Below are 14,016 nucleotides of genomic sequence, written 5' to 3' on the forward strand. Positions count from 1 at the left end.
AGATCAGATCTATCTCTACACAATCTGGTGGGTTCTAGGCTCTGAATTCTTATCAATAGCGAAGTTTCACACCAAGGAAAATCATTGTTGTTGACTGTATTAGCGACTGCTAGTGACCTAAAGGTGAGCGATCATATTTTTGATGTGTTATAATATTATTCTGAATTTATATATATTTGTTTGCACTATTGAGTTCATTCTTATTCAGTGGGGACCCGTCAATGCCAAGTGGTCAGTCAGGAGATTCAGACATCAGACATCTAGATTTTAGGTCATAGGGCCAATGAAACATATCTTATACTTTATAGTCTATTATTGCTTCTTCAACAAATTGATATTTTTTTGGCAGCCTTTATTTCGTTGGAGATGTCGAACAAGAAGAAGGGTAGGAAACTTGAATGTGGGAAAGGCCATGAGAGGCCAACAAAAAAAAAACGTTGTCTTCGTACTTTGGCTTTGGAAAAGATTGTGGTTAAAATTAGGAAGGTACATCAGGGTATGTGCACCAAGTTGTGGTACCAAAAGGGGGTCTTAAGATGCCACTTTTTTTTGAAATCAACAAAGTTTGAACTTCAATGACAAATTGAAGATAGTTAGACTCCAGATTTGAAGATGCAACAAGAACAAGAGTTAGAGTGCTTCGATTCTACTTTCAAAACTACTATTTTTTTTTTTAAATGGTGGAGATTAAGGGCTTCAAAAAGAGGGGCCACAAAAAGTGGTCCTGTTTTTATGCAAAAAACATAACATAGCGTCTATTGTGGCCCCCCTAAAATGTTAATTTTTTTTTTGAATTTTCAAAATCATTTTGGTGAGAAATTAGCTAACACCTTGTAGTTTATGCCAAAATTTTCAGCTAATTTTTTATTGAGTATATGATTTTTTACTAATTTTTAAAGTGGACACATCCTGAAAAATAGAAATTTGAGCATGCTCCCCCCTAAAATTATTGATAACTAATCAAAAATATAAAAAAAAAAATTAAATTGTGTAGAATGGAGTCTAGTTTCTAAAAATGTAAGTTTCTTCAAAATCCGATGAACGTGTAAAAAACTATACCCAAAATAGTGCATGTTGGTTTTTGACCAAAAACGAACACACTAACAAAAGAAATTATAGATGAAAGCCTTAATGAAACCAAAATGTGAAAAGAATTACATGCTTGGATAGCTAAGAGAGAGATCGAGGTCTCTATGGTATTTTTTTTAGTTTTATTGAAACACGTGCAAACTTGATGGAAAGCACGGCCAAAAATATGTGAAAATTTTCTAATCCTCTGTTAAAAACACGTCTCAGGCCTGAAATGGTCATCCAACCCTTTGGGTTGGATGCCCAAGTACAATCCAACCCAAAGGGTTGGTAGTTCCCAATGCAGACCATTTGGCGAGTGCCAAATATGGAGCTCGCCAAATGAAAAAAATTGACTTTTCCCATTTGGCGTGCGCCAAATGAGAAAAGTCAACCTTTTTTCATTTGGCGAGCACCAAATTTGGTGTGTGCCAAATGTCCAACATTATCCAATTTGAAGGTTTCGTGATGCAAATTTTTCAACTTGGGCACAAGCTATACCCATCATGAGAGGAGAATATATACATGAAATATAATATTTAAGTATAAGTCACTTTAAGTTGTATTTCATGTATATATTGGTAGGATGTTTGAGAGTGGTTTCAACTCTATAGGAGTTATAATGTAGATTCTAGTTTTTAGAGGATCATATTGACTTTCATACTTAGTCAAATTTCAGTAATCAACATTCTCCTATTAGCATTCTTTAGATCCATATCTCACTATCTTTATCTTCCCTAAACTCTACACCTATCTCTCTCCCTCTCTTGTCTCTCTCACTTCTCTCTCCCCTCTCTACCTTTCATCCCTTCCTTGTACCCTAATTTATATCCTTGACTCCCTTCCTCTCTCTTCTCTCTCACTCTCTTATTATTTCTCTCCCCTCCCACTCATTTCTCTTGTTCACTACCGATCCCTTCTATCCTCTCTCTCCCTATATGTAGGGCTCTCCTTCCCTCCCTATTCACCTCGCCACCTCTCCCTCCCTATATTATTACCCACCTCTCTCTCCCCCTCTAGGTTTCTCACTTATCTAATTGTCCACCCTCTAGTTATCTCCCTCCCTCTCCACCTTTCTCTCCCTTTCCCTTGCCCCTATCTATTTATGAACACTCTCCCTCTCTTCTATCTCTCCAAACCTAGATCCATCTCCTCATTCTCTAGGTCTCTAGCTCACTTCATTTCTACCTCTCCATCCACCCCCTCTTACTCATCTCTTTGTTCTTCTATCTCTTCTCTTCTCTCTCCCTTCCCTCTCTATATCTCTCCCTTCCTTTCTTCCCCTCTTCATTTATATATCCTTCCCCCACTTTCTCATTATCTCTCTTCCTCTCTTATTCTCTCTCTTCATTGTCTAGTTCATTAACTCTCCAACCCACCCAGTCTCCCCTCTCTAGGTTTCTCCCTCCCTTCGTCTCCACCTATCTACCTTTGCATATGGGTCTCGTTACCCACCTCTCTTTATCCCCCTCTATCTATCTCACTCCTCTCTCAAAATCTAGGTCTCTTTCCTATCTATATGTCGCCTCTATATTTCTCTCTCTCCCTCTCTATCTCTCTGCCCCTCCTCCTTAACATACAACCCACAACAATACCAAGTGGTGTCCTAAGGTGCCACAAGACACCATATGACCCCTTAGGACATAATATGACCCCTAACAACACCTAAGGAGTCATATGGTCCCCTAAGGGCACACCATATGACACCTTAGGACACAATACAACCCATAACAACACCATATGATGTCCATAGGGGTCATATGGTGTCCTAAATGGTCATAGGACACCATATGACCGCTTAGGATACAATATAACACCTAAATGGTCATATGGTGTCCTAAGGGGTCATATGACACCATATGACCTTTTAGGACATAATATAACCCTTAACGACATCTAAGGGGTCATATAGTGTCCTAAGGGGTCATAGGACACCAAAAAGACCTCTTAGGACACCATACAACCCATAACGATATCATATGGTGTCTTGAGGTGTCATAGGACACCAGATGACCCCTTAGGACACCATACACCAGATGACCCCTAAGGACACCATATGACCCATATTGACACTATATGGTGTGCTAAGGGGTCATATGGTGTCCTAAGGGGTCATAGGACACCATATGACCCTTTCGAACACAATATGACCCCTAACGACACCTAAGGGGTCATATGGTGTCCTAAGGGGTCATAGGACACCATATGACCCCTTAGGACACAATATGAACCCTAACGACATGTAAGGGGTTATATGGTGTCCTAAGGAGTCATATAACACTATATGACCCCTTAGGACACCATATAACCCAAAATGACACTATATGGTGTCCTAAGGGGTCACATGGTGTCCTAAGAGATCATAGGACACCATACAACCCATAATGACACCATATGGTGTCTTAAGAGGTCATAGGATACCATATGACCCATTATTACATAATATGATCCCTAATGACACCTAAGGGGTCATGTGGTGTCCTATGGGGTCATAGGGAGCCATATGACCCTTTAGGACACAATACGATGCATAACAACACCATATTGTGTCGTAAGGGGTCATATAGTGTTCTAAGGGGTCATAGGACATAATATGACTCCTTAGGACACAATATGACCCCTAACAACCCCTTAGGGGGTTATATGACACCATATGACCCCTTAGCACACTATATGACCTATAATGACACCATATGGTGTCCTAAGGGGTCATATGGTGTCCTAATGGGTCATATAACACCATATGACCCCTTAGCACACCATAAGACCCATAATGACACCATATGGTGTCCTAAGGGGTAATAGGACACCATTTGACCCTTTAGAACACCATACGACCCATAACAACACCATATGAGGGATCATATGGTGTCCTAGACCATATGGCCCCTATGGACAACATATGATCCATAACAACACCATATTGTATCCTAAGGGGTCATATGGTGCCCTAAGGGGTATCAGACACCATATGACCCCTCGGGACACCATATGACTCATAACGACACCATAATGTATCCTAAGGGGTCATACGGTGTCCTAAAGGGTCATAGGACACAATATGACCTCTAACGACCCCTTAGGGGGTCATGGGACACCATATGACCCCTTAAAACACCATATAGCCCATAACAACACAATATGGTGTCCTAAGGGGTCATACAACACCATATGACCCCTTAACACACCACACGACCCATAAAGGACACCATATGGTATCCTTCATCTGACACCATATGACTCCTTAGGACACCATATGACCTATAAAGACACCATATGGTGTACAATGGGATCATATGGTGTCCTAAGGGGTCATAGGACATCCTATGACCCCTTAGGACACAATTTGATCCCTAACAACACCTAAGGGGTCATATGGTGTCCTAAGGGTTCATAGGATACCATATAACCCCTTAGGACACAATATGACCCCTAACGACACCTAAGGGGTCATATAGTGTCCTAAGGGGTCATAAGACACCTAATGACTACTTAGGACACCATACGACCCATAATGACACCATATGGTGTCCTAAGGAGTCATATCATGTCCTAAGGGGTCATATGACACCATATGACCCCTTAAGGATAGAGAGAGAGATGGTGACCTTGAGAATGGAGAGAGACAATAAGAGAGTAAGGAATATATATGAGAGAGTCATATGGTGTTTTATGACCCTTTAGAACACCATATGACCCCTAACAACACCATATGGTGTCCAAAGGGGTCATATGGTTTCCTAAGGGGTCATATGATGTCCTAAGGGGTCATATGGTGTTCTATGACCCCTTAGGACATCACATGACCCCACATGACACCATCTGACCCCTAATGACACCATATGGTGTCCTAAGGGGTCATATGGTGTCGTTAGAGGTTATATAGTGTCACATGGGGTCATATGGTGTTCTATAACCCCTTAGGACACCATATGACCCCTAACAACACCAAATGGTGTCCTAAGGGGTCAGATGGTGTCCTATAGGGTCATATGGTGTTCTATGACCCCTTAAGACACCATATAACCCCTAACATCACTATATGGTGTCCTAAGGGGTCATATAGTTTCCTAAGGGGTCATATGGTATTCTATGACCCCTTAGGACACCATATGACCCCATACAACACCATATAATCCCTAACAACAACATATGGTGTTCTAAGGGGTCATATAATGTTCTATGACCCCTTAGGAAACCATATGACCCCTAATGAGAACATATGGTGTCCTAAGGGGTCATATGGTGTTCTATGACCCCTTGGGACACTATATGAGCCCTTGAGATGCCATATGACCCCTAAAAACACCATATGGTATCCTAAGGGGTCATATGGTGTTCTATGTCCCCTTAGGACACCATATGACCCCATGCAAAACCATATGACCCTTCACGACACCATATAATGTCCTAAGGGGTCATAGAACCCCATATGACCCCTAACACCATTAGATGACCCTTTAGGACACCATATGGTGTTGTTAGGGGTCATATGGTGTCCTAAGGGGTCATATGGTGTCCTAAGGGGTCATATGGACAATACCATATGACCCCTTAAGACACCATATGACCCCTAATGATACCATATGGTGTCGTTAGGGGTCATATGGTGTCATAAGGGATCATATGGTGTCCTAATGGGCAATAGAATATCATATGACCCCTTAGGACACCATATGATTCCTAACGATACCATATGACCCCTTAGGACACCATATTGTTGGCATTATGTGAACTGGTATGAGGACATAATGACATTGTATGTTGTCATTGATGTCAATGTGTTGCAGAGGTGTGAACTGACATATGTGAGAACCGGTATAACACTATGAACTAGCATTTGTGCCAAAGTGAAGCGGTGTGCTTGTTCAAAGGTGAACCGGCATATGGTTATGGGAACCGACAAATGGAAGTGTTGAATGACTACCGGTTCGTAGTCTCAACTTTAGGGTTTCCAGTTGAAGTGCTTCAAGCCTATGTGGCCCAACCGGCGACTTTGTGCGATGAGTTAGCATGATAACAATGAACAAGATTGTGTTGCCACGTAAGCCTTGTGTACATGAAGGATTGTGCATGAAGAAGATCTTGCCTATCTACCTCGGGAATATGAGAAGACTATAAAATGACAATAACGTGTGATGGGTTATCAATCGCCATGGAAACGATGGAAAATGAACGATGGAGATTAATGCAGTATGCTCAACGGTCAGGATTGAACCATTTGAATTCCTTAACCTATTAGTTTTAGGGTTTAGGGTTTATGCTTCCGACCTAACTGTTTTCTATAAGGTCGATGTTGTGACTCTTTCTAGGGTTGTTGGCAAAAGTTGTGTGTGAGTATCCAAGAGAAAGGATACATGTTTCTTGCCAGAACAAAAGGAGAGAAGTGAGAGAGTGTAAGTGCAGAAGGAGAACAGGAGCTTAAGCAGATCTGCATTGGCATTGAGTGTTGTTACCAAATCATAGTAATACCTGTTGATCTCTAACCACTTCAACAGTTGGAAAATCCCTTAACAGGGTAGCCTTAACTAGCTTGCCATAAATCCTTTAACAGGGTAACTCTAAGCTATTGAGTTTGAAGTCCTTTAGCTATTGAGTTCTTGAAATCCTCTAACAAGGTAACCTTTAACAGGGTTCAACCCTTAATCAGGTATTGTAGCCATCCCTTAACTAGGTGATCCCTAACAGGATCGGTTCCTAGCAGAACCTATTGTAATGTCTTTAACCAGACAAGGCTCCTAATAGAGCAGACTTCCAAAGAGTTCAAAAATAGCTTGTGGGTATTCATCCCCACCATATTTTTTCCTAGTTGGGTTTCCACATGAAAAATATGTGTGTCATGTTTGATATTTTTATCTAGTGATGCTTTGCTATTGTTTGTCAAGCATATGATGGTTTTGTGTTTTACGCCTGTCAATAAAACATGTTGAACTAGTTGCTATTATGATCTGATGATAGATTACCAGTTTATGCATAAGAGTGAACTGGTAGTGTAGTCTCAAGTTGAGTGAAAGGCTAAGTGAGTAACTGGTTAATGCTTGCCTCAGACATTCTTAGCTTTACCGGTTGCACTCTGTTTCAAACTGGTGTCACTGTCTGCTAGTCTTCTGAAGTGTTTGTTGTCAAACCTGTTTAAGAGAAATTGTTTTGTATGTACTGATTCACCCCCCCTCTCAGTACCGTTTTAGTACTATTTGCTCATCATTGAGTTATCAATTGGTATCAGATCATCCTCCGGGTCCTTTGTGTTATAAGCTTAACCGCTTGAGGTAAAGATCCCAGTCAAATGATGAAGAGGGAAGGTCCAAAGTTTAATAGGGAAAATTTTGGTATATGGAAATATAGGATGAAGATATTCATCAGAAGCATGGGTGCTCAACACTGGAGCTATGTTGAGAATGTCTTTGTTGCCCCTACCGGTACTCTCATCGATGACCAAAAGAGAGAGAGATACAAGAAAATGGGCAAGTCATGGAAGCCCTTATTAGTAGTCTATCTGACATTGAGTTTATTGATGTTCAGGACAAGGTAAATCCCAAAGAGGTATGTGATGCTCTTGAAAATATCTATGGTGGTGATGAACATGTAAAACAAGATAAGGAAGAAATCCTGTGAGGGAAGTTTAAAGATATGTGGATGGTTGAAGGTGAGACCAGTCAGCAGTATGGAATAAGAATCAAAACAGTTGTTGGAGATATCAAGAGTGCAGGTGGTAAAATAGAAGATTCCACTGTGGTAAGCAAAGTCCTAAGATCTCTATTGCCGATCCATGCAATATGTGTTGCTGCTATTCAGAAGCTGAGATCAATAGACAAGACTAAGGTATCCTTGGACTCCATCATAGCCAAGTTGGCAGGCTATGAGCTAAATAGTTTTGATGGCAGTATTCAAAAGACTGAATCAGCTTTTAAAGCCTCTGCTGTACCATCCAGAAAAGGAAAAGAAGCTAGCACTAGTGGTGAACCTAGACAGAGTAGAGAAATGGATGATGAGGAGATTCTGATGGCATTTGAAGCACTCCTTGCCAGGAAGCTTCCTAAAGGAACTGGTAAATACAAAGTTAAGCTACCTTTGAAATGCTTTTCTTGTAACCAGATAGGACATATTGCTATAAACTGTCCTGATGGCGATAACAAGGACAAACCAAAAAGGTTTAGGAAATTCAAAGGAGGAAATCGGAGAAACTGTTTTGTGGCAGTTGATGAAGGTGTCACAGATGAAGAATCAAAGGATGAAGGAAATGAAGATATTGTGTTTGTTGCTATCAAAGAAGATGTGTCAGACAAGAAGGCTCTTGTCTCCCAGTTTGATAATTCCAATGAGTGGATCGTTGACAGTGGTTGTTCTCACCATATGACTGGTGACCAGAGCAAGTTTATATCCTTGGAGGAGTATGATGGTGGTGTGGTTCGCTTTGACAATGATGCACCATGCATGGTCAAAGGCAGAGGGTCCATCTCTCTGAATGGAAAGAGTAGTGCTGACAATGTGTAATGGGTTGATGGTCTCAGACACAACCTTCTAAGTGTTGCCTAGCTGAATGATAGTGGCCTCACTCTGGAATTCAAGAATGGAGTTTGCAGAATCAAAGGAAAAGATGGTGAATTGATAACATTGTAAAGGCCAGTAAGATCAAGGTAGTTAGAGGGTTGTCGGTGCTAAGAAAACTGGATAATACCCTGTACAGAGAATGTCAGTTGGGGAAAATGTCTTCCTCAACCTTTAAAGGTAAATCTTTCACTATTGACAACTTGCTTGATCTTGTGCATACTGATTTGTGTGGTCCTATGAAAACTAGGAGTGTGCAAGGTGATAGGTACTTCATGATTCTCACTGATGACTACTCAAGAATGATGTGGGTCACATTCTTGACAGACAAGTCTGAAGCCTTTGTAAAGTTTAAAGCTTTCAGAGCATTAGTGGAGAAGGAAAGCGATAAAAGGATCAAGTGCCTGAGAACTGATCAAGGAGGGGAATTCACTTCCGGTGAATTCAACAAGTACTGTGAAGAAAATGGCATCAAGAGGAAATTATCTCCCCCCCGGACTCCACAGCAGAATGGCCTAGCAGAGAGAAATAATTGGACTGTGGTTGAAGCAACTAGAACCATGTTGATTCAAGGAAAGGTAGCTCACACCTTTTGGAGAGAAGCGGTGAGCACTGCAGTCTACACAATGAACCAGGTACTCATCAAGAAAGGTAAAGATAAAACTCCTTATGAGTATTGGACCGGTAAGACACCTGTGGTTAGCTACTTTAGAATGTTTGGTAGCAAATGTTACATCAAGAGAAGTGAACACCAGAGCAAATTTGATGCAAAATGTGAAGAGGGAATATTCCTAGGATATTCCACCAAGAGCAAAGCTCTCAAGTGTTTCAACAACAGGACTCAGAGAATTGTGGAAAACATCAAAGTAAGAGTTGATGAAACCTTTGAGAAAACTGAGGAAACCGGTAGTGTGCAAGTGGTAAGTGAACCGGTTGCAACCTTCTAGGAACCGATTGTTAGTCAACTGAGTCCCAGAAACAGTGTTCCTACACCGGCAGATGTAGATACTGATATTGATGGAGATGAGGATGAAGAAGAAAAGCAAGAGGAATCTATCAAGACCATTCCTCAGTATGTCAAGCTGAATCATGATCCTAGGCAGATCATAGGAGATAAGGATGCAGGAATCCTTACAAGAAGAAAAGTTAGAGAAAAATCATGTATGATCTCTGAATTCGAGCCTAAAACATTCAAAGAGGCACATAAGGATGAAGACTGGATCAAGGCAATGGAAGAGGAACTTGACCAGATAGAGAAAATGGTACATGGTCCTTGGTACCCAGACTAGAGCACAAAAATGTCATTGGTACCAAATGGGTCTTCAGAAATAAGCTGAATGAGGATGGCACAGTGATTAGAAATAAAGCCAGACTGGTGTGCAAAGGATATGCCCAAGAAGGAGAAGACTATGGAGAAACCTTTGCTCCTGTAGCCAGATTGGAAGGAGTTTTTATGCTTCTTGCATATGCAGCTTTTAAAGGCTTCAAAGTATATCAAATGGATGTAAAATCTGCATTCCTAAATGGTGTACTTGAAGAGGAGGTGTATATTGAGCAACCGGATGGGTTTTCCCTATCTGAAGACAGTGACATGGTATGTAGGCTACATAAAGTCTTATATGGTCTAAAGCAAGCACCTAGGGCATGGTATGAGCACCTACATTCCCATCTTGTGAAGATTGGATTTGAGAGAACAAGTGAAGATAGCAATATCTACTTGAAGTCTGAAGGAGATCAGATCTTGATCTGTGAGGTATTTGTTGATGACATTATCTTTGGTGGAGATGACAAGATGAGTCATGAGTTTGCAGATGAGATGAAGAAAGAGTTTGAGATGTCACTCATAGGGGAGATTAAGTTCTTCATTGGACTGCAGATCCAATAGATGAAGGATGGAATCTTTATCACTCAGTCCAAGTATGTCAAAGAGGTGTTGAAGACCTTTGGCATGGAAGATAGCAAACCAGTTGGTACACCAATGGTGATCGGTTGTAAACTATCCAAAGAGGATGACTCAACATTGGTTGATGAGAAGGAATACTGATCAATGATTGGTAAATTGCATTATGTAGTGCATAGAAGACCGGATATTGCACATGCAGTTGGCATTACTGCGAGGTTCCAGAAAAGTCCAAGAGATTCCCACTTGGTTGCAGTCAAGTGGATTCTTAGGTATCTGAAGGGAACTATTGACTATGGATTGTGGTATCCATATAGCAAGGAATTCAACTTGAAAGTGTTCACAGATGTTGATTGGGCTGGTAATGTAGATGACCGGAAGAGCACAACCAGTGGTGCATTCTTCCTTGGTGGTAGATTGGTCTCATGGATGAGTAAAAAGCAGAGTTTTATCTCTCAGTCTACAGCAGAAGCAGAGTATGTTGCAGCTTTCATGAACTGCACTCAGACAATTTGGATGAAGCATGTATTGAAAGGCTTCAAAGTTCCTGTATCGGAACCAGTAAGTATATTTTGTGACAATACTAGTGCAATTAATATCTCCAAGAATCCGGTTTTACATTCTAGAGCCAAGCACTTTGACTTAACTATCATTTCTTGAGGGAAAAGGTTCAGAACAAAGAGATTGCACTGGAGCATGTGTCCAGTAAGGAGTAGTTAGTAGACATATTCACCAAGCCTCTCCCAAAGACTACATTTACACACTTAAGAGGTGAATTAGGGGTACTGCCTCTTCAGGAGATGAACTAAAAGCATATGCTCCACATCAGTTCGGTATTGCATAGTCAAATTTATTTTGGATTGATGTGTTGAAGGATGCTACTCCACAGAGGGAGTGGCATAATGGAATAGGGAAGCTTGTGCCTTCACTTTGGCATTGTTGTCAAAGGGGGAGAAGATGTGAAGCAAATAATATATCTACGGAAATTTGGGGAGAAGAAGTGAAGCGGAGAGATACCTTTGTATATTGCCATCAATGCCAAAGGGGGAGATTGTTGGCATTATGTGAACCAGTATGAGGACATAATGACATTGTGTGTTGTCATTGATGTCAATATGTTGCAGAGGTGTGAAATGGCATATGTGAGAACTGATATAACACTGTGAACTGGTATTTGTGCCAAAGTGAAGTGGTGTGCTTGTTCAAAGGTGAACCGACATATGGTATGGGAACTGGCACATGGAAGCGTTGAATGACTACCGGTTTGTAGTCTCAACTTTAGGGTTTCCGGTTGAAGTGCTTCAAGCCTGTGTGGCTCAATCGGTGACTTTGTGCGATGAGTTAGAATGATAACGATGAACAAGATTGTGTTTCCATGTAAGCCTTGTGTACATGAAGGATCGTGCATGAAGAAGATCTTGCCTACCTACCTCGAGAATATGAGAAGACTGTAAAACGGCGATAACGTGTGATGGGTTATTAGTCACCATGGAAACGGCAGAAAATGAATGATGGAGATTAATGCAGTATGCTCAACGGTCAGAATTGAACTGTTTGAATTCCTTAACCTATTAGGTTTAGGGTTTAGGGTTTATGCTTTCGACCTAACTATTTTCTATAATGTCGATGTTGTGACTCTTTCTAGGGTTGTTGGAAAAAGTTGTGTGTGAGTATCCAAGAGAAAGGATACGTGTTTCTTGCCAGACCAAAAAGAGAGAAGTGATACCTGCAGAGTGTAAGTGCAGAAGGAGAAGAGGAGCTTAAGTGGATCTGCATTGGCATTGAGTGTTGTTACTAGATCATAGTAATACCTGTTGATCTCTAACCACCTCAACAGTTGGAAAATCCCTTAACAGGGTAGCCTTAACCGGCTTGCTGTAAATCCTTTAATAGGGTAACTCTAAGCTACTGAGTTTGAAGTCCTTTAGCTATTGAGTTCTTGAAATCCTCTAACAAGGTAACCTTTAATAGGGTTTAACCCTTAATCGGGTATTGTAGCCATCCCTTAACCGAGTGATCCCTAACAGGATTGGTTCCTAGCAGAACCTATTGTAATGTCTTTAACCGGACAAGGCTCCTAACAGAGCGGACTTCCAAAGAGTTCAAAAACAACTTGTGGGTATTCATCCCCACCGTGGTTTTTCCCAGTTGGGTTTCCACGTGAAAAATATATGTGTCATGTGTGATGTTTTTATCTTGTGATGCTTGGCTATTGTTTGTCAAGCATATGATGGTTTTGTGTTTTATGCCTATCAATAAAACATGTTGAACTAGCTGCTATTATGATCTGATGATAGATTACTTGTTTATGCATAAGAGTGAACTAGTAGTGTAGTCTCAAGTTGACTGAAAGGCTAAGTGAGTAACCAGTTAATGCTTGCCTCAAACATTCTTAGCTTTACCGGTTGCACTCTGTTTCAAACCGGTGTCATTGTCTGCTAGTCTTCTGAAGTGTTTGTTGTCAAACCGGTTTAAGAGAAATTGTTTTGTATGTATTGATTCACCCCCCCCTCTCAGTACCAGTTTAGTACTATTTGCTCATCATTGAGTTATCACATATGACCCCTAACAACACCATATTGTGTCTTGAGGGGTCATATGGTGTCAAAAGTGGTCATGTCATGTACTAGTATGCTAAAATGGACCATATAGTGTCCTAGGGTGTGATAGAACACCATATGACCCCTCAGGAGACGATATGACCCTTTAGGACACCATATGGTGTCGTTAGGGGTCATATGGTGTCCTAAGGGGTCATATGGTGTCATTAGGGGTCATATGGTGTCCTAAGTGCTCATATGGTATTCTATAACCCATTAGGATGTCATATGACCCCTTAGGACACCATATGATATGGTGTCGTTAGGGGTCATATGGTGTCTTAAGGGGTCATATGGTGTCATAAGGGGTCATATGGTGTTCTATGACCCCTTAGGACACCATATGTCTCCTAAGACCACCACATGGTGTCGTTAGGGGTCATATGGTGTCGTTAGGGGTCATATTGTGTCCTAAGGGGTCATATGGTGTTCAATGACACCTTAGGACACCATATGACCCCTAACGACACCATATGGTGTCCTAAGGGGTCATATGGTGTCCTTAGGGGTCATATGGTGTTCTATGACCCCTTAAGACACCATATGACTCCTTAGCGCATTTCATATGGTGTTGTTAGGGGCATATGGTGTCCTAAGGAGTCATATGGTATTCTATGACCCATTAGGACACCATATGACCCCTAACAACACCATATGGTGTCGTTAAGGGTAAAATAGTGTCCTAAGGGATCATAAGGTGTCCTAAGGGGTTATATGATGTTCTATGACCCCTTAGGACACTATCTGACCCCTTAGGACACCATATGACTTCTAAGAACACTATATAGTGTCCTAAGGGGTCATATGGTGTTGTTAGGGGTCATATGATGTCTTAAGGGGTCATATGGTGTTCTATGACCCCTTAGGACACCACATGACCCCTAACAACACCATATGGTG

Source organism: Cryptomeria japonica, chromosome 8 (genome assembly GCF_030272615.1).
Source record: "Cryptomeria japonica chromosome 8, Sugi_1.0, whole genome shotgun sequence".
Lineage (NCBI taxonomy): Eukaryota > Viridiplantae > Streptophyta > Pinopsida > Cupressales > Cupressaceae > Cryptomeria > Cryptomeria japonica.